The sequence below is a fragment of the Callorhinus ursinus genome, unplaced genomic scaffold (assembly GCF_003265705.2).
Source record: "Callorhinus ursinus isolate GAN/ISIS: 27379988/994484 unplaced genomic scaffold, GSC_fseal_2.0 scaffold31, whole genome shotgun sequence".
Lineage (NCBI taxonomy): Eukaryota > Metazoa > Chordata > Mammalia > Carnivora > Otariidae > Callorhinus > Callorhinus ursinus.
Window position 1 is genome coordinate 13,326,413 of NW_027397093.1, and position 21,555 is coordinate 13,347,967.

Genomic DNA, 21,555 nt, shown 5'->3' on the forward strand with positions numbered 1-21,555 from the left:
ACCTGGCAGGCTGGCAAACACTCGGTGCTCATCAAGTGCCCGCATGCCCTCTGCCTTCCCCAGCCTGTGGAGGCATATGACCGGGAGCGGGTCAGTGAGATGTGGGTGGAAGTGACATGAGCCGCCTCGAGGCCTGGTCCTCCAGATGATCCCACACGTTCCTCAGGCCCTCTCTTCTCTTGTTGTGGCCGCACTGGAGACCATAGGTTCCAGCTGGCTCAGTCCAGATGCCGAGCTGCTGACAGGAGAGCCCCTCCAACCTGCGTCAGAGGTGGTTCGAGGGAAAAATAAGCCTTTTTTGGGCAAAGCTACTGAGATTTGGGGGTCTGTAACTGCAGCATGGCCTGTTCCATCCCTAACTAAAACACGGGATCCTCTTGTCATGCTGATGGGAGTGTCCTTTTTGAAGGACAGTTTGGCAAAACCATCCCAATTCTAAGTATGCATGCTCTTTAACCCAGCAATTGTAGATACACTAGCGAAGTCACAAGGCCACACACAACAGGAAACCATGCACGATTGCAAAAGGCCGAAAATAATCTTAATGTCTGTTAAGAGGCACAAACATAAAAACCCAAACAAAAACTCGTTAGATAAATGATGGTACATTTGTCAGTGCAGTACTCTGCAGTGGTTAAAAGAGGCAGCTCTGTATGGGCTGATGTGAAATGCTGTTCAAGGCATGAGTGATACAAACAAGGGACAAGAGTGTGCAAAGTCTACTAACATCTGTGTAAAATCAGGGTGGACACACACACATGCTGGTACACAGACTGCCTCGAGAGAGGAAAATAAGAAATTGGCAAGAGCGGTTGAGGGGAACTGGGAAACGGGGGTGGGAATGGGGACCCATTTTTCACATACCTTCTTGTATTGTTTGAATTTGTTACCATGTTTATTTAATACTCTTTCCAAAGAAAAGGAAGTGGTTATAGGGGCGCCTGGGTCACTCAGTCAGTTAAGCATCCAGTTCTTGGTTTCAGCTCAGGTCTGTGGGCTGTGGGATCCAGCCCCACATTGGGCTCTGTGCAGAGTGTGGAGCCTGCTTAAGATTCTCCCTCTGCCCCTCCCCTTGCTCACGCTCTCCCCATCTCAAATAAATAAATACATCTTTTTTTTTTTAAAGGAAGTGGTTATAAAGTAAACTACAATAAAAAGAGTATATGGAGTTGTGCTCTAATCCATTGCCCTGTATACAGTTAGTGCTTACTGTTTACTTGAATGACCAAGTCTGCCTAAGAAGCTTTGTGATAAACTTAACCCAGCACAAGAGGGAGCCTGACAAAGATGGTGACTGTACCAGGTTTCCAGCATCTTGACCCAAAGAATGCGCTTAAGCTACAGACAGCAAACAATCCTCAACCCATGAGCCAAAGCCAATAGATTGGTATTGACTGCCTAGAGCATTGTGAGAAGACTGAAATCAAACTTGTTTTCCGAGAGAAAGAATGTGGTGTTTGACTAGTGATGTCTGCCATGTATGTAGGATGGGAAAGGGTCAACACATGTGTCACGTATTGGCCACTCTTACTTTAGGAGGAGCAGCCTAAGAAGGCTAGGAATCTCTGGGCCATGGAATTCCTTCCTTCCCTCATTCCTCATGTGCCCTATTATTTCCATTTTGGTCATACTCTATTACAAAATTCTGTGCTCATTTGTGGGCTTGGGAGCTTTTGTTAGTTTGATTGATCTGCCACCATTCAACCAGAAATGTGCGTAAGTACGTATACATGCATACGGGTGCATCAGGGGTGAAAATGTTCAGGAGAAGCCCGTGGCAGCTGTGGGGGGACCGGGGGTGCCTTTCAATATGGTCACACAGCTTTCCCATCTTGTTCTGCACCTTTGTGAAGATGAGCTCTACTACAACATTTCTGGGATCGCTGGGTATGAAAAAGCTCTCAAGGTGTAAGCCCAGGATCCCCTTCCTGCTCTATCCTACTTACTAACCTTCCTCAGGAGATTTCACACCTTTCTGTCCTTGGAGTACTACACACAACTTGGATGAATGTCAGGGGTATTGAGTGAAAAAAGCCAGTCCCAAAGGTTATGGACTGCATGATCCCATTTATATAAAATTCTAGCAATGACAGAATTGTAAAGAGAAAAGCACAGATCAGTACTGTCAGGAGCTAAGGAAGGCGTGGGGGCGGGAGGGAAGTGGTTATAGCTATAAAAGGGCACCATGAGGGATCTCTGTGGTGCTCTATCTTGACTGTGTCAGTCAGTGTCAGTGCCCTGGCTGTGACCTTGGACCAGAGTTTTGTTAAGATGTTACCACAAGGGCAAAAACTAATGATGTAATATATGGTGATTAACATAACAATAAAAAAAATTTAAAAAAAAAAAAGATGTTACCACAAGGGGAACTGGGTAATGGGTGCATGGGGTCTTTCTGTATTATTTCCTAAAACTGCATGTGTATCTATAATTATCTCAAAACTGAAATTTAAAAATTGGGGATGACGGACTGCACTTGCCATGATGAGCACTGGGTGATGTATGGAATTATAGAATCACTATATTGTACCCCTGAAACGAATATAACACTGTATGTTAGCTCACTGGAATTAAAAGAAAAACTTAAAAAATGTACAAAGTTTAACTGAAAAGAGAAGGAAGGGATACTGGCTCTTACCACAGGGGTGGGGTTGAAAGAGGACTTTGGAAATACAGCTGGAGGTAAGGAGTAAGGCTGAGCAAAAATGGCCTTCCTGGGGCAGGAAGACTGAACTAGCTGAGTCCAAACTGGACCCGAGTTTGGCTTTTGGTAGAACCATGAACTGGCCATGCCCTTGGGGTCTATTCATGTGCAAGGATAAGCTTGGGGGCTTTTTGTGGGGGAGGCTGAGTGAGGATGAGGAAGGCCCATCCTCACAGCAGGGGAAAGAGAAAGGGGGACGGCACTTGACGGACCCACGTGGTTTGTGACGCCCCTCACCCCCATCAGCTGGAAGGCCTGGCATGGGCTCCAAGTAGGAGAGACGCTGGGAGTAGGCACAGGGTCCATGTCAGGCCACACAAGACTCGGTGTGCGAACAGTGCTGCCACCAGGCCCAGAGACCCCGGAGAGAGCTCAGCAGGTTGGCCAGGTGTGGCCTTGGCAATGGTGAGAACCTGGGACCTCTGGGTTATCTCTGAACTGCTCCTGGGACTTACCAAGGGGCAGAGCAAGCTTCAGGCTGCTTCTGGGCCACTGCACAGCTCCCAGGCAAGAAGGAGCAGGAGGGTTTGAACAAAGGGGGAACTAGTAAAAAGTTAAAGTCTGGGGAAAGTACCTAGTGAGCCTCTGGATGATAAAAGCTTATGCAGGACAAGTCAACTCATTTGCAGAGTACTTGCCCCGGGCCATGGAGGAACCGAGGCACTGGCAGCAGAGGGAGGGAGAGACACAGTCCCTACCCTAGGGGAGCTGAAAAATGACGAGCTAACAGTGACCACGATGAACGAGGCACTTCCAAGCACTTCACACACGTAAATGTTATTTGGTCCTCAACACAACCCAGTGAGGAAGGTGGGGCAGTACCCTCCTAGCTACTAACCACCACCCCCACCTAGGGCAAGGAGAGGCCAAACACCTGCCCTCAGGCACAAGGTAGAGCTGGGTTTTGAACCCGGGCAGTCGGCTCCACGGTTCAGGAACACAACTACTATGTTGTATCAGTAAGCAAGCAGGTTTAACCAAAGCCTGGGAGCCCCACGGCAGCGGGCAGCTCAGAGTTCTGGCCGGGAACTCGTCGGACAACTCTCTAGACCTCTGCTTGTCTCACACGCCTCAAAGAGAGGCGCACGTGACCTCACTCAAACACAAGGTTCTTGGCATCCTGGAAGAAACATCCTCTGAAGGCACAAGGCCACTGCTGGCCTCCCAGGAAATGGGAGCTTGCTGGCTGGCCCAGATAAACAGCTGCTGCTGGCTGCGGGTGACAGTGAGCAGAACGCTGCTCCTGCCCAAGCCTGTGGCTGGCATGTGGCCGTGGGCCAGATCCCAGGGGCAGAGTGGCCCCGAGAGCATGACGACAGGCGGCAGAGGAGATGGGGGACAGTGCCCGTGGGCTCCGCTCTTCCAGAATCGCGTTCAAATGTGGCATTCCACCTGGGGACAACCCGGCCCACCCTAGCTTTCCTCCACCTGCCCAGCCCACCCCCACATCCTCCCCTCTCCGCCGAATGGGCCCCACCATTAACAAAGGACACAGGAAAAGAAGGCGGCAGGGCGGGGGCGGGGGGGCGGGTAGGGCGCTTCGGACCTACGTCTGTCTGTCTGTCAGCTGCGAGGAGGGGCAGTGCGGTGAGGTGGAGGGGCACACCGAGTGAGGGATTCTTCCTGCTCCAGCTCTGCCACTCACTAGCTGTGTGACCCCAGCTGACTGCCTCACCTCTCTGTGCTGCATCTGTAAAGCAGAGTTAGCAACAGCCCTGTAGCCGTGGTAACACACCACCATCAACTCAGTGGCTTAAAACAACACGTATTTATTACCTGAAGAGTTCTGAAAGTCAGAAGTCCAAGATCAGTTTGGACTAAAATCGAGGTGTCCACAGGCTTGCGCTCCTTCTAGAGGCCCTAGGGGGAGAATCTGCTTCCTTGACTTGCAGCTTAGCTTCTAGAGGCTGCCTGCTTTCCATGGCTCGTAGCCCCCTCATCCGTCTTCCAAGCTAGCAATGGCTGGTTGAGTCTCTTCTTCAGGCATCGCTCTTCCCCTTCTGTCGTCAAACAATCCTTAACTTAGTTCCACTGCAAAGTCCCTTGACCTTGGGAAGTGACACATCCACAGGTGTGGGGGGTGCGTGTGTAGACATCTTCGGGGAGCCATTATTCAGCCTCCCACAAGCACCTCCCTCATTAAATGGAGACTTACCATTTCCGTGCTCAGCAAGCGCAGTGTCTAACCAATAGGAGACCCGGGATGCTTAACACCCCAGTGCGAATGAGAATCCCTTTGAGAGCTTTTACAAAGTATCAGGGCCTGCGGTTCACTCCCCCAATAGATGTTTGTTGAGCTACACGGAACCGAAGCACTCCTGGGGCCTCGAACTGCCCCTGGGATGGGGCAGGAGGGGTGAGTGGGTTTCTCACTGTTGTTTCAGGGCCTGAAGAATGAGGTTCTGTGGGCAGAGGCCGAGGGCTGGGATCAACTTCACACCCAGAAATGGCTGCCTGGGGGAAGGGGGGCTTGGAGTCCTTCCTCCTCCCGTAAGTCCAGTCAAGGGGGCCACCCTGGGCAGAATCCAGTCATCAACGGGCCATTGTTAGTGGAACAGAGGGGCTCTGTGCCCATTTAACACTTCCCTCCCTCATGAGGCTGCTCCCAGCTGAGGGTTGGCTTCTAGAGGACTGCAAGGCTGGGGAGGGGGCCCCACGGCTATGAAGGGGGAGGATTAGGAGTGGGGGCTGGGAGTTCCCTGGTTGGAGGAACAGAGGCAGCTGAAAACATAGGCGAGCCCGGGTGCTGCTGCATGCACTCAGCTGCCATGCCGGGAAGAGGTTCCAGGGAAAGCTGGGGATCCAGGGACAACAAATGAAACCCAGCGGACCCCAACCAGAGTGAGGGAAACAGCTTTCCCCACGGGGTGGTCATGCCTGACTTGCCTTCTTTCCTTTAAAAAACCAGAATTGGTGAAATCTCCATGGTAAATGGCACCTTTCATTGCCTATAGAGGAACGGTGTTTTCCAAAAGGCTGGGAGGGTTTTATGTTCTGTGGGTTTGGGATTTAAGAGGCAGGTAATTCAACCAGGGCTGGGCATAATGTCCCTTTGCTTCACAGACCTTTCCTGCGTTCAGCACTGGATATATAGTGTGAACTGGATTTCAGGAGAGTGGTGTTTAAGGTCCTGAAGATAGTGCCTGACCGGCGCCCTCAAAATGTCAAGAGACCCAAATTCTTGTGTTAGCCATCAGCGATTCTCATCTGTTGAATAAAGCAAATCCTCTGGAAGTCTCTGGCAGGAAGTACAGTGCTTTAAAAAACAACCTAGGGAAGGTTGGATCTCAGAGTGAGGTCCGGGGCCAGCAGCAGGCAGGAGCACCTGGGAGCTTGGTGGAAATGCACATTCTCGGGCCCCTCCGCAGACCTCTTCAACCAGAATCTCAGGGGGGTGACAGCAAGCTGTTCCATTAAGCTCTCCAGGTGAGTCTGGTGTAAAGTTTGAAAATCAGTCTTCTAGAGCGATATTTTTCAAACTCCAGCTTGCATTCAATTTGGTAGGTCGACAAGCTTTTTTTTTTTTTTTTTAAAAGCTCAACAGAATGGTGTAGAACTGAAAATATCAGAGTGTGTCATGTGTGATGAAGATACATAGGGCTTCATAAGACTTTTGTTAGTTCCGGGTGTGTATCTTTTGAGTGTTTTGGTCCAAAGATTGAAAACCACTGTTCTGGAGCTGGTATGTACCGACTTCAACCGGCTCCCCTTTTGTAATTGGTCTGTATCAGGAGGTTTTAAAGAGCAGAGTGTATGGGTCCTCCCCCCACCACAATGCCCTCATGGACACGGGGAACAAATGAGAGGGGCTGCTTTGGGGCACACAACCTCCTTAGAACGCTGGCCTAAAAGTTAAACTCAACTGTGCGTTTTCCCATGTTTATAAAACTTTCTGCCTCTCTACTGCCCCTTCTTCTATGTATATATGTGCACGAAATAACTAACTGGTTACATCTGGGCGGTGGAACTGAGGGGTGAGTTGTTGCTTTCTTCTCTGTATTTGTCCATTTTACTTGAATTTTGCATAGTAAGCATCTATCACTATTATAAAACTATAAAGTCATTACTTTAAAAAAAAATACAAAGCTGAGGGTCCATTTCTGGGTGGAAATAGAAGAAAAGGCCATTTCGACAGGAGGGCAGGCAGCCATTAGCCCAGGGGCCAAGCCGCCTAAGAGGCCATCGGGCCTGGCCGACGTCTGCCCTAAGGCTGAGCCCAAACCCCACGTGTCCCCAGAGCCCTCCCTGATCCAGCCCAAGGCCATAACCAGTCTCCCAGAGGAACAGCACTGCCCACCTCCCCCCCACACACACACATCTGTCGCCCTTTCCTCCTCAGGAAGCCCTTTTGCTCCTCCTCGTCCTCAGGTCAGCCCTGTGCCCAGCCTGGCTTCTTACCACCACCATCACCTTCATTCTCCAGATGAGAGAGTAAGGTTCAGGGAAGCTAAGCAACCTGCCCAAGGTCACCCAGTTGGAGACGCAAGGCCAAGATGTGAAGGGCAGGGTTTGCTGACACCAAATCTCCAGCACATTGCTCTCCTGGCACTATTTATTTCTCTGACTTGCCCCATTCTTAGGAATTAGAGTTACCATTTGCTATACAGCACCACATACATATGTCAGGAAAAAAGGAGGGAAGAAGGGAAAGATGCAGAGGAAGGGAGGGGAGGGGGGGAGGAGGGGAGGCCCACACTCAGTCTCACCGGGAAAGGCAGTGGAGAAGGGTGGACCTGTCTGTGTGAACCCCCACACCTAGCAGACTGTGAACCTGCAGTCGGTCTGGCCAAGAGGCAGTATGTCCGGTCAGATCACCAGCGTGGGGCCCTGGCCCCATAGGCCACAGTTGCAGGCCCCAGCCCAGCCAGACAAGAGGGGAAAATGGAGAAAATGCAGGAGAATGCCACCCTTGGAAGCTGATGCTGAGGGGCCATGCTGGGGCTGCAGGGGCTGAGAGACGTGGGGGCCTTTGTGTCTCGTGGGTGGAGTCCAAGGTGACTGCTGAGGGGGCTGGGATGTGGCAGCCAGCACAGCCTGGGAGGGAGCACTCACCGGCTTAGCAATGACCCCAGGCAGGGGTCACACTGACTGTCCGGGGCAGCTACTCTCCAGCTTGTGCCTTTTACCTTAGATCCGTTTGTACCTTTCTAATTGTGTACCATGGGCATGTATTACTTAATTTATACAATCTAGTCAAACTAAAAAAAAAAAAAAAAAATTAAAAGCGGGTATCAGTTTTCTAACCTATAGAAGTAGAGGTAAAGTTCTTTTGAGGTGAGAGACTCCTTTTGGAAGTCATTTTAACAGGCCTTTGAATTTAAGCTGAGGCAAAGCCACAAAGGAAAATCTGGAAGCAGTGAGAAGCAAAACTGCCCCTACAGTCACACTAACAGTCTACTTTCCCTGCAAGAAAAGCAACAACTCTCCAGAAATTATTCCTGTAGTGGTTGAGGGGAGTAACTGGTTTGGGTCCCCTCCCTTCTGGGTGCGGGGGGATGGCCACCCCTGAAGCCTGGGGGCTTCTGTGGGCTAAGGGGGGACAAGGTCAGGAGGAGCCACCCTGCAGACTGTGGAACCCTGGGGGATCCCCACATATCTGTGGAGAGGGCACCTGGAGTTGGGCTAACCTGGGGCTTGGGCACTAAAAAGGGGACGAGGGACCCCTGAGAATCCGGCACCTGTCCATTGAGTCACATGCCAGGTAATCACCTAAGCCAGGTATCTCGCGGAGGCCCTTTGTTTCCAGGCCAGGCCCACCAAGGTGGGGCTGGCTCTCTGGTGGAGAAGGGCCCAACCCAGAAGCCTGAGGAGGGCCCCTACGGCTTCAAAAGTGCTCCTGGAAAAATGGTAACTCAGCCCAAGGGAAATCAGAGCTTTTCTGTCACCCCAGAGGGTCATTCTCACGGCAACACGGAGACCCAGTGACTGCAGAATGAATCGGAAACGCAAGCCTGAGAACAGAGCTGGCCTGTACCCAGTGTCAGAGGGGAGACTAGCTTCTCCCTCCTCCTGTCCTCGCAGAGAGAAGACTTAACACTCTTGGTTTCTCTCCCCTTTCAGGCCAAAGGAGTTCAGGTGAGCCAGAAAAACCCCGATAAGCCTCAGTGTCCTCACCTGGAAGATGGGACTAACCATGCCTCCCTCGTGAGGTTGTGGAGGCTGAGGGAACCATTCAGCACAGGGCTGGGCCCTGGCCCCTCCTCCCGGCTGGGGCAGGTGGAGCTGGCATCCGGCGCCTGCAGACGGGGCTGAGGAAGCTGGCACTTGGCCCCTCTCTTGACTCACACTCCTTTTTCCAGGTCTGGCCCACCAAAAATAGAAGGGGCGCCCCCCCAAGCCCCTGTGCTCCTTCCGGAGAGGTGAGTTTCACCCCAAATGGCCACATCAGCAGGGTCTGCATGGCCAAGAAGCTGGGGGCTCTCTGCCACCTCCTTGGAGATCCACCATCTCCAAGAAACTCTGGGGAGTGATTCACATTGAAAGATGAAAACTCTCCTGGCACTTCCTGTCTGCACCACACCATTTGGCAGGCATAGGTTCATACACCCTAGCTCCTATGACTCTCTGGGGGCTTCATTTTGCAGCTGGATCATGGAGTGGCTAAGAGCGTAGGCACAGCTGAAGTTGGACAGCTGAGGATTTGAATCTGGCTGTGTGACCTTGGACAAGTCATCTAACCTCTCTGGGCCTCAGTGTTGGCGTCTGTAAAATGGGGCTACCTTATGCAATCAGACTGATGCAAATTCATCACCCAGCCTGAGGACGCTTAGTACATAAAGAGCTCTCAGGTACTCAACTGTACCTACCAGGAAGGCAGAGGCCTTTGGGACCTGGCATAGTGCTGGGCACATAGCTCATCCAGGCTTTACTTTTTCAAAGTGATTCCAACACTGGAATGCCCAGAATTCCAATCAGAGGCCTGGCAAGGATGTACCTTTGGAAGTTCTTCATGCCTATCACCACTTCCAGAAGCTCTGTCACAGCTGAGCTTATTGAGTAAGGGGTGTGGTGGGGAGCCCAGGCAGGCAAGGGAACTCTGGAAAGCAGGAAACAGCAGCTGGGAAGGAGAAGCCAGGACAGGAAGCCAGAAAGCTGCCGTGGCCCTGCTCCCCGGGGTGGACGGGGGCGTCCCTAGCAGGACTTTGGGCACACGGTCACCGGAGGCCCACAGAGGGCACACCGGCAGGTAGGCAGCAGACAGTGAGGCTCAGTGATGTCAGGCTTTCCCAGAATGACTCAGTGGTGCGCCTGGCTGTGAATGGTGAGCTGTGCGCTGCGGCCTCAAGGGCTCCCTGTCTCCGTGCCCTCCGGGCTGGCAGGGTATCTCTCCTTCCCTGTCCCCTCCTGCCCTCCCTGCCCCAGGGGCCCATGACACAGCATCCGGGTGCCGCTCCAGGCTGTGACCCCCATGCTACTGTCATGTCTCTCCAATCTCCACACGGACAGACCGAACTGCCAGAGAGACTTGGATTTCATTACTGCCCCCCACTCCTCCTGGCTGAGTGATCCGGGGTGGGTTAACCTGCCTCTCTGAACCTCAGTTTCCTCATCTGGAAAATGGACACATGGCTAACAACCTTGCTGGGCTGTATGGGGCTTCGTGACACGGTCTGTAACTACTTGGCACACAGCAGGCGCTTAGCAAATGGAAAATATGGCATTCAAGAGCCTCGATATGACCTCAACTGACGTTTCTAGCTTCGTTTATTTAAAAAATAAGAATAGCAGCTCATTCTTCTTGATGCTTACGGTACATGAGGCACCGCTCCGAACACTTGTATAGGGAAACATTTTCTTCTTCTATCACCCCCATGTGGTGGGTACTGTTAGCATCTCCATTTTACAGATGAGGAAACTGAGGCACAAGGGGATGAAGCACCTTGGCCACGGTCACACAGCAGGTGAGGAGCAGGGCTCCCTTTCCTTGCAAGCAGACCACCTCTAGAGCCTGCACACTGCAACCACAGCTCCATCCTGCCTCATCTCCGGTCTTCATGCACCCCACAAATCACACTTCGCCCTTCTCTGCATTCCAGCTGAGCTTTCCCACCCTGTGCCTTTGCCCAGTCTCCCTCCCTGCACCTGCATGCCCACCTCGTCCATGAAGCCCTCCCCCAGTCCTCCCTCATGTCCACCTGTGTGGGCTCATCACAGTTGGACTCAAAGGTAGTTATCTGTGCCCAAGTCTCCTCTCCCTTTCTAGCCTGGGGGCACCTTCTGCTACCCCTAGGACACCCTGTGCAGTGTCAGGCATGAGCAGGCATGCAGTCCCTGGACAGGCGAGGCCCAGGCTGAAGCACCTGATGTGTGCTCCCTGGGTGGTGTGGAGGACAATCTAGCACTCGCGGGCCCCACTACTTCTGCAAGAACGGCTCAAGGGCTGTAGCTAGAACCGGCCCCGGGAGGCAGCCTGCCAGCTGGGCTTCCTTCTCTCTGCTCCGGGGAAAGGACTCGGCCACGGGAGGCCTGCACTGCCTGGGGGGCAGGTCTGAACCCTGGAGGGGCTGGACGGGCTGGACAGACATCCTTCCATAAGGGGACAGGACTGAGAACCACTTGCTGATGGGGTTGAGCAGTAGGGCCCAGAGTGCAACCAACCCCCCCCCCAGCCCACCTAATTCAAAGGGGCCTCTCAGAAGGTTTCAGGCCCATTGTCAGGACCCCAGCCCAGTGCATAGGATAATGACTGAGACAGGTCACGTGCCCAGGGTCCCACTCTCCTGTTGCCACTCAGTCCCACACAAAGCCTCTGGTCCACATCAGCCGCCACAACTCACCACGACTGCCCCCCCCCCCCCCCCCCCCCCCCGCCCACACTCTGACCGCTCCCTAACGGGAGCATCCCGTCCTGGGAGGATGGACACTGTCCTATCCTGCGTGGCGAAGCTTCATGTCACATCCATCACTCTCAGTTCCATAGTCAGGTGGGGACTCACTGGGCGTGTGGAAGCGCTGGGGACACCAAGGGGAGCAAGGCAGATGCTGTCCTGCCTCACAGAGCTCACTACCCACAGGAGCCCACAGACCACGAAAGCAGCAACGGCCATGCAGCGCGGTGAAGTGTGACGAGGGGGACGTGCAGGCAGCCACAGGGAGGGCTGCTGACCTAGGCTTCCAGAGGGGACACCTAAGCGGAGGCCGGAGGCTGAATGCGAGCTGGCCACAAGAAAAGCAGGAAGGAGGGCGCCTGGGTGGCTCAGATGGTTAAGCGTCTGCCTTTGGCTCAGGTCATGATCCCAGGCTCCTGGGATCGAGTCCCGCATCGGGCTCCCAGCTCAGTGGGGAGGCCTGCTTCTCCCTCTGCTTCTCTCTCTCTCTGTCTCTCATGAATAAATAAATAAAATCTTAAAAAAAAAAAAAAAAGAAAAGCAGGAAGGAGAGGCTCGAGAGGCTACAGAGAGCTGGATGCCTGTGTCTGAGGAATGAGGACAGCCTGGACCAGGGTTCACAGCGAGGACAAGATGAGGGCTGGGGAAGGGGAGGCTGGGCCATACGATCCACCTGGAAGATCACAGGGCCCATGGAAGCCACCGGCATCCCGAGCAGCTGGGCACCATCCCCAGGGTGGGGCTTCTGTCTTGCTGGAACACCCGATCTGCTAGCTCCTCTTTGCAAGTTTAAAACCCTTCTCCTGGCATAGCTGCCATAGACTGGCAGCCCAGGTCACTGCCAAGGGGAAGCAGCGATGGACACACGGGCGGCCTCGCACAACAGGCTGTCCTACCATCAGGAATGCCGTGTGCAGGTCAGCCTGGGGGCGGGCCAGGGGCTCGAACCTCCACCCGCAGTGCCCTCACAGGGCTGTGGCGACCCCCAAAGCCAGCCTCCCCAGAGCCGCCGAGCCACAAAGCAGCGGCCCGGCCCGGCCAGTGATGAAGGGACTGTCCTCTTGGGCCTCAGCCACGGCCGCTCGCACTCGCACAGGGCAGGGCCCCCAGGGCGCGACTGGGCTCTGCACGCCAGGAGCTGCTCCGGGCCGCGGGCAACCTCTCCTGCCTGTCGGCTTCGGTGTGCGGTACAGTCCCCGCTCGTGCTTCCTGCGTACCTGACCGGGGCGGGGGGGGGGGGGGCACCTGCACCACGCGCAGACGCAGGAGGAACCGTGCGGGGAGAAAAACAGCTCCTCTCAGAATAAAAACAAGACAGGGCGCCCGGCCTTCCGGGTCAGGGGTGTTTCGGTTCTTCATTACGCCACCCCCAGCCCCCAGGGGGCTGACTTCCCCTTCCTCACAGGTGCTAGGTTTCTATCTCGGGCCTCTTCAGGTACCTCTGTCCTTGACCCTGCAGCGATGGGCCCCAGGCCGTGTCCAGAGCAGAGGCAGGTGCCGGCGGCCAGGCCCATGTGCCCTAGGCGTGATGTGAGTTGTGAAATGTCTTGCTGAAAATTGGTGCAGCCCCACTTGGGGGGGGAGGGGCGGGGAGCAGTTTGTTTTCAAAATTATTTCCTCAGATAGCGCTGCTTTGGCTCCGACCCCCTAGCACTTTCCAGAATCCTGCAGATGGTGAGGCAGCTGGAGGGGAAGGGAGAAGAGGGAAGTGGGGAAAGAGTCGGGGAGGCCCGGGGCCACACGTCAGGTGGCTGCGTGGGCTCGCGCTGGCGCTAGGCATGTGTGAACAGGCATGAACGCACACAGAAGGGAAGCAGGTCCGCCAGGAGAGGGGGGCTTTCAAAGGGCGAAGCTGTGGAGCCTTCTGAACCAGAACTTCCCTCAGAAGCCCGATGTGTACAACAGACAAGGAGGGGAGAGGCCCGGAGCCTCCTCCCATCAGGCCTCTGAGGGGTCCCCATTGAACTCTGGGGCTCCATGGAACCTAGTTTGAAAACCGCTGCTGCTAAAGGAATTCCCGCCCTTCCTTGCGGGGGAGGGGGGGAGGAACAACACTGTTTTAAAATAATGAGCTTTCTGGGGGAAGATGAAATTATTTTCCTAATAAATTCTAATTTGGGTCTAGTACAGCAAATGGCATACATTCTGAGAATCCGGGCTCAGAAAGTACAAAGTGACTGATTCCACTCACTGACAAGTTTGTGGGTGGCCTCTCTGAGAAGTCTTGTGAACCTGAGTCTGACTATCTGGGGCAGAGGGTATGTGGTGAATAATACTTGTAACACTGGCCTAGTTCTATGTATAGGCACATTTCTAAACTCCTCACAGATATTACTTCACTGACAGCCCTCTTACCTATGACCTATTACAATTAAGAAACGAAGGCCCAGAGAGGTTAAGTAACTTGCCCAAGGTCACACAGCTACTAAGCAGGACTGCGAGCATTCCGGCTTCAGGATATGTGCTCTTAACCATGACATAATTTGCCTTTTGGAATGAGTGTGTCCCTGTGCTTGTGTATCTGTGTGTGCACGCACGCACTCGTGCCTACAAATGTTTTGGTATATAATGTGCCCAGCTGTTTACTGAAATATCTGTGTGGGGGGGACATATCTGAGTGTGAGTGTGTGTGTGTGTGTGTGTGTGTGTGTGTGTGTGTGTATTTCAGCCTATGATGATGTGATGGTCTCTGAGTAGGTGGGTATGCAGCCTCTCTCTCTCCAGGGCTGCAAGTTATGGAGCCCACCCCCAAGTTCTCTCTCGGCAGCCTGGCAGCAGCATGACAAACAGGCTCCCTGGCCAGGGGCAGGACCCACAGCCTCCCGGCAGTGCCTGCTCCCCAGATGACAGAGGTTTCAGTTTGCCCACCCAGCTCGGTACAGTCACATACAATGGAGAGGCCCCTCAGCCACTCTCTGGGTCCCAGTCAGGAACTGCCCCCACCCAGAGCTCTGTTTCTCCCTTCTCACTAGGCACTGCTGGGTTTTAGAGGGGCTCAACTAAATGCACTGAAGTTATTAAGCTATCATGAATTTGCTTCCTACCCTATAGACATAGCAACTCTCAACAGTGCCAGAGCTCCCTGAAACCTTCAGTGTCAACTTACACCACCAGCACCCTAAGCTGACATGGCCTAATCTGATATGTATGACTCCGGCCCAAAGCAAAGAACCTTGACATTCTAGTTATTCCCGAGAGCTCTTCAAGGTAAATGTACAGGTTTTGAGGGTTTCTTCACATGTGAGCCCCACCTTGTATGTGGGGAGGGGGACACGAAAGGGAAAATTAACTTTGGTTCATCCACTCTAAATGGACGTTTAAGACGCAAAACTTCATCAGGTGCCACAAAACTGGAAAAAGCCCCACCATTACTCCACCATCAAAGTCCAACTCACCAACTGGGAGACCACCCTCTGCCTCGCTGAGTGGGGCCAAGGCTGGGAGGCTTGCTCAGGTGCAGCAGGGCTGAGCCGGCACTCCAGGCGGACTTTCCTCCCTCATGTTGCTCCTGGGCCCAGCAGCCAGCGTGCCAACCTCCTGCAGCACAAGGACAGGCCAGCAGTCTGGCCCTGTGTGTTCCCTGACTTTTGAGGCTCTCAAAGTCAAGGAGGAGGGGTTGGACAGGGGAGAGGGAGGGGAGAGGGGAGGGAGGGGGGAGCCAGTAAAAGCAGCCAGTGAGCCAGGTGTAACCATGGGAGGTCAACACAGAGCTTCCCAGGCGGGCCTCAGGGATGGCTGTTTACTTGTGGTATTCAGGAGAAGCTCAACTGGGAACTGGCTTATTTATTTTCCACACTTTCCTCCAAATCCTTTTCAGAGAGTCCTCTAGAACCCCAGTGATAAATTTCTCAGGGCCCAGAGAAACCCACAGTCCTTTAGCACACAGCCATCTTTGTGGAGCGGGAGGGGGGGCGGGGGAAATGTGGAGGGGAGAGTCAAGACGGGGTGCAGTTGCTGGTGGCCCGGGTCTCCCGTGGCCTGCCTGCCCCCTCTCTCCATGGTGGTGGATAAGGGTGGGGGGAGCAACCAGCCAGATTTGGGGCAATGGGGCCAAAGACTGAGCGTGTCCACCTCTAAGCACAGAACAAACTGTCCAGCTGGCCAGGGACCGCCCCACACCCAGCCGTGGAAGCCACATGCTCAGGCAGAATAAGCAGCATTCTATCATCTATTTAGTCATCAGAGAAGAGATGACATTTATTACTTCTCTTGAAGGAATGAAACGCAGAGCTGTTTTCCTCCTGCATGACTTCATGACAGGGCAGAGACCTCTGTGAGCGTTTCCTCATGGCTAGGATTCCCTTGGCTCCCCTGCTTTATGACTTCCCAGCAGAGGCGCTCGCCCGAGGCCCCTCCCCGGGCTTCACCCATCACCTGACGACGGTCCCAAGTACTTCCATGTCTCAGACGCTGGGATGGAGCCAGGGTGCAAAGATGAGCAGCCCCTATCCCTCGGGTGGAGCAGCTTCTCCCCAAACCCAGTCTCCCAACTTCCATCCTGGACAGCACGCCCACTCCGCAGCGGAGGCAAGAGAGGGTTCCAATACCTACAGCTCAGCTGTCAAGGCTCTCGAAACTCACCCACATGGGCTTCCTGGGGAAGGTGGGCAGGGGCTAGCCAGGTAGTGCTCATCCTCTGCTCCTTATTTAAGACTGCCGGTTTTTCCTGTATATGGACATCTTGGGCAGAGATGGGGGTGGGCAGAGCTGTGAGAAGCACCCCTCTCAGCCTTTATGGGGTATAGACCACCAACGAGACTGAGAACACAGCTGCCCCTAAGTGCCTGCAGGGGTGCCTGGAGGCAGCATATAGCCTGCAGTTCCCTAGCTTCGTGACCTTGGGCATCCACCGCACCTCTCTGAGGCCCCTGTTCTCCTCTGCAAAGTAGGGACGATAACCACTGTCCCTCTGTGGGGCATGTGGGGGAAAGTACTCGCTAGGGACCACCAGGTGAGCCATGTGTCATCTTCCCCCACTCCAGCTCTGCCCACCCATCTCTCTTGGGGACCAGAAACCACCCCAGGGCACCTGGCAGGTGTGGGAAGGACAGCCACCAGGCAGGAGGTGGCAGGGGAGGGCTGATTATCCTGTGTGACAGATTTCCACTCAGGTGAGGGCCGAAGAAAGAAAGGAAGAGAGTAATCCATTTGACAATGTTTGCCTGGCCATTTCTCCCAAACCCAAACTTATGACTTGTATGGTCGCAAGTGGCAGCTTTGTCCCCACTTCTCGGACAAGCAGTGAATCATCTCTCACTGGAATCACTGCAGTATCTCCCCTCAATCACTTCCAAATCTCCATCATTTCCCGACTCCAGTACTACATGGAAGGTTCTCGCAGCCTGGAGCCACCCAGACTTTGATTTCCCATGGCCCATGGTGTAACCCAGTCTGGGCAGAGTGTGTGGAAAAAGGACTGCAGTCAGAGGCCCCAGGACCATGTTAGTAAGTAGCTTCTTTGTTGCCGTGGAGAACCAGTGGGGACCGTAGAGACAGCCTGGCATGGTGGAGACAGCATGAGTTCCAGAGTCAGACTGTCCACGTTCAAATCCCCAGCTTTGTTCCTCCTTAGCTGTGTGGCTTTGGAAAAGTTACTTAACTTTTCTGAGCGTCAGTTTCCTAATCTGCAAAAGAGCGATAAAACGCTAACTTCATAGGGATGTAGGGCTTAATGAGATAATGTACGTAAAGCTCTTGATTCACCGAAGACACAGGGTGGGAAGGTGATATGGGGAAGGGACTGGCTGCAGCAGTCCCCCCTTGAAATTAGAGATGGCCAAGTCCGGGTCACTCCCTCTTTCATCTGGGGCCACAGTTCTGGTGCTGCCCATATACTTTGCTAATTTCAGCACTGAGACCATTTTGAAGCTTGAAATGCAGACTGAACCTAGTCACAAAGGGGCAGGGGAATGACACATTTCCTTGTGATTCCATGGTCAGGTTGTCCCCTATCCTTGCACGCTCTCAATCCCATGCCAACAGGGAATCGCTCCCAAAACTGCTTCTAATCCCAGTTCCAGGAACATGAGATGTTTCAGCTCCTCTGGGAAACTCATGCCAGCTGACACAGAGGAAACCACCTGATGCTCAGTACAGGGACTGCGGCTACCCCTCCACCTGCTGCCACTACAGAGCCAAGCCCCTGCTGGAGGACACAGCCCCTAGACCCTTCATGAGACCCATTTCCAGCCAGGCCAACAGGAGCCAGAAGAAACACCCAACACCATCCCTTGCTTAGCCAAATGTAGAAATGGGAGACTTTCCTGCTGCCCCCCTTAGGGGAGCATAGGCCAATGATGAGATATCAAGTCCCCAGTGCCAGCCCACACGGCGGCCTAGAACATGCTGCTTGGGCCACTTCTCCAGACAAATCACGCAGGGCTCCCTGGAACCACTCAGGGCCCCCTCTGCAGGAAGACCAATTCCAACCCAGCTGAGGCCACCAGGCTTGGCTCATAGTAAGTCCTTACCAAATATTAATTATTGGTATCCTTAATCATCAAACGACTACTTACTGAGTACCCACCAGGTGCCAAGCACTGGGCTAGGTCCAGGACAATCCCTGAAACATCCTGGGGCCCCAGCACACCAGTGCATCTGAAAGCAAACACAGCTTCAGGGGCAGTGAAAATAAATAGGGCTCCCGCACCGCCCTCGTTTCTTCCTGACCTCGGGAGTCTTAAACATCCCCCACCCCGGTGAACACACACACATCCAGGGCGGGAATCTCCTCCGCTGGTCCTCCTGGAAGTCCCTCTGAGGAAACACATCCGCTGGGTGGGGGGGGGGGGGGGATGGCGGGGTAAGGGTTTGTGTGCTTTCCTCCAGGCCCTGTCACTGCCATCACACAGCTGTTCCGCGCAGCGCAGCACCGGCCTGCAGCCTTTTCTACTCTGCTCACAGAGCCCAGCACGCCGGGTCCGAGTTTATGAATCACTCCCTCCAATCTCCCGGCCTCGCCTCCGGAAGAGCTGCGCACACCCAGACACATCACCAAGACACCGAGTTTTCCACACCAGACTCGCTCCTGATGAACCCCGAGATCCGACTGCAGTATTCGCTTTCCCCTCCCCACTTCTAGCCTCGGGGTGCCGGCCACGACTTTCAAAGACAGCCATTCCCCGGCCCATCGCGCTTTGGGGGCTCCTCACTGGGGGGCTGCAGGGGCAGCAAAGACCGTGGATTTATTTGAGGGCAGGAGGGCATGCTTGGTCTAAAGATCCAAACCCCCGCACCCCCGGAACTGTAAATTTTGGCCTGCAGCTTGTGCGGGGTCGGCGTGGCTGTGCTCCCGGCGAGCGCGCGGTGTGTCTGTGGCTTGAATGATGATGAGCTGCGAGTACCTGGCAGCTGTGAATCTGAGCGCGGGTTGCGTCTGGGGGTCGCGGGTGCCTGCGTAGAGTTTTCCCTGGGCGGGGAACTCCCTCTCCCACGCTCCGTTTCTCCCCCTCTTCCTCCAAAGTTTGGCAGGCCGCCCGTACAGGGGAGGTTGGGGGGCTCACGGCTGGGCGGCCTCGCCCGGGCCTCGGAGGCGGTTCCGGGACGCCGGCGCCCTACTTACCCCGGCCGCCGAGCCTCCTCCGGCGGGGGCGGATCCGACTGTCCGCGGCTGGGGTCCGGCGCCTGCAGCATCCGCTCGCAACTTTGCCGTCTGCGCAGATCGGCGGCTCCGATCCCTTGCGGCCCGGGCTCTGCGCCCTCCCCGGAGGCGGCGGCGGCGGCGGCGGCGGCGGCGGGGAGGAGGGAGGGAGGCGCGGCCCGGCCCGGCCGGTTCGCACGCCGAGCGGGAAGCGGCGCCAGGCGGGCGCCGTCCTGCGCAGCGAGCGAGCGAGCGAGCGGTCCTGCCTGGCGCCCTCCCCGCTCGGGCCCGAGCCGGCGAGCGGCCGGCGGCGGCGGCGGATTCCTGAATCGCGTCCAAGGCGCCCGGGGAGCCTTCCTCCTCCTCCTCTCCTTCTTCACCCCACCCAGCTCCCAGCCCAGCGCGCCCGGCAACTTGGGAACCGTTGGCGAAGTTGGGGCAGCTTGGGCTGCGCGCCGGCCGGGCCTCTGGGTGGAAGGAGGGAAGGAGAGGGAGGAGCTGAGGGGGGAGGGAGGGGAGGAGGGAGGGAGGGAGGGAGGGAGGGAGGTGGCCCGCCCCCGCCCCGGGGGAGCCGCGCGCTCCAGGACCCCTCTGTGGGTCTTTGTTCCGGGCGCTGCACCTCCGCCCGCCTCCCCGGGGGACTCGCTGGGGGGGCCTCTCGGATCCCCCACCCCTCCAGAGTGGCTGGGAGGAGCTCCCGGCCCCGGGGTCGGTAGGTGGGGGGAGAGGCGGCGTGATCCTCGCGGCCTCGCCCTGCCAGAGCCTCCCAAGGCATTACCGGCTTGCCATCCTCTCTCTCCCCCGAGAGATCCCTCTCGCTGCGCTGGTCCTCGGCCCCGGGGCGGGGTGGGGGTCCAAATGATGGTCCTCTGGGCTTTCAAAGACCACAGCACACCCTCTCTGGGCGGTCACAGGTCACCTACCCACCTTACCGCCTTCTCGCGCCTCCAGTCAAGAGTTCCCTCAGTGCGACACCCGGGAAGCCAGAAGGAAGTGGGGTCCCCGCGCACCAGCCAGGGCGGCTTCGCGTTATCTTCCCACCCTCTGGGCAGCTGGCGTCTCTGGCTGAGGGTGCGGTGGGTGCTGCCAGCCGACGAGTGGGGACCGGTTGCCTCCCACACGTGGGGCAGCGCCCAGCTAGGCAGCGCCGGCTCATGGGTGCAAGGCCAACTTCACCAGGAGTGTGGTGAAGTGCTGGGAGTTGAAAGACAGAGACTCCCTGTTCGCTGCCCCGAATTCTGTGGTGTCCTGGGCTCCAGGGCTTTTGATTCGGGCTTGAGGCTTTTCTTCTCAGTCTTCTCAGCACTTAGCGCCATGAGCTAATCCGGGCCTCTTGAAGACAGTGGTCCTGGCATTTAACGGGATAGTACAGGGTTCAGAACAACAAGTCATTTCCCCGAAAAGGAGAAACAGGAAAGCCCCAAAAGGCAAAAACGCTAACATCTGCACTTGCCTCCATTGTCATTTTCAACATTTGTAGAAAAGAAACCCAAGCAGGACAGAGCATGGTCCAGGCCTTCCCCAGGGGTGAGTCCTCACAGGTGGGGGAAGTCAGAGGTCCTTGTTCATTATCTGGGGAGGGACCAGCCCAAGCTGCCCCCGGGACTGTGGACTGGAGGGGACATGAGCAAAGTGCTCCAGATTGTGAAGTGAGACCTCAGTGTCTCTTTTGGCAGAAAAACCCAACTGGGTGCTTCAGTTCTATTGTTAACAGTTCTGTGACCTGCTCCAAGGGACGAGAAATTTGGTGGGAACAGAGATCGAAAGTCACCTCCTGGTTAAGCATCCTGAGGCCCTCTCCACATCTCCTGCAGCCTTGGCTGCCTTGGGCCTCATCCACAGGTTGCAGGCCTCTGCTCTAGAATCAGTCTGCGTGCCCTCTAGCCAGTTTCCAAAACAGGCGGGTTTCTCCAGACCCCATCATCTCTTCTCTGAAGGGAGGGCCTCTTTGGAACCTCACAAATCTGTCAAGAAGCTACATTTAACTGCACCTGCTGGCCTTATAAGGGAGGTCTTCTGGTCAACCACATGGAATCTGGGATTTTATTGCCAGAACTTTGTAAGCACCTCAGGGGATGCAAAGGCTGAAATCTAGGACTGTGTCACCCCCAGATTATAGAGGGGTACAGTGCTCCTGAGGTAGGGGTGGGAGGAGGAGCACAAGCAGCCACTGCAAAATTCCTGTGTTCACCCAATACTTCTGGAGCACGTATTGGATACGGGGACCCAGAGAGGTAGACAAGCCCTGGTCTCACCTTCTGTCCAGAGAAGACAGATCTATATCTTGATAAATTCTAGTGATCCTGTGTGCTATGTGAGGGGAGGCTGGGCCCGGGGGCAAGGGGGTGGGTGTCTCCAGAACAAGATCACAGGCTTTGCACAGCTCCGGGGGCCCCTGGAGTTGTTCAGTGCTGTAGCCTTATTCTTGGAGCTGAAGACCCCAG

At 55.2% G+C, this 21,555-nt stretch overlaps 1 protein-coding gene across 3 annotated transcripts in view; it reads right to left on the reverse strand.

The window, feature by feature from the left end:
* CHST3 (carbohydrate sulfotransferase 3) overlaps positions 1-19,587 on the reverse strand; it is a 32,813-nt gene extending 13,226 nt beyond the window's left edge. For 2 of the 3 annotated variants that reach the window (XR_003204068.2, XM_025850159.2), the window contains exon 1: positions 19,094-19,587. The gene's annotated coding sequence lies outside the window, so the exon portion shown is untranslated. Of the gene's footprint in view, positions 1-18,875; positions 19,070-19,093 lie in introns of those variants that run through there. The other variant, XM_073878856.1, reaches the window with a different exon arrangement.
* Positions 19,588-21,555: the final 1,968 nt, after the last annotated feature.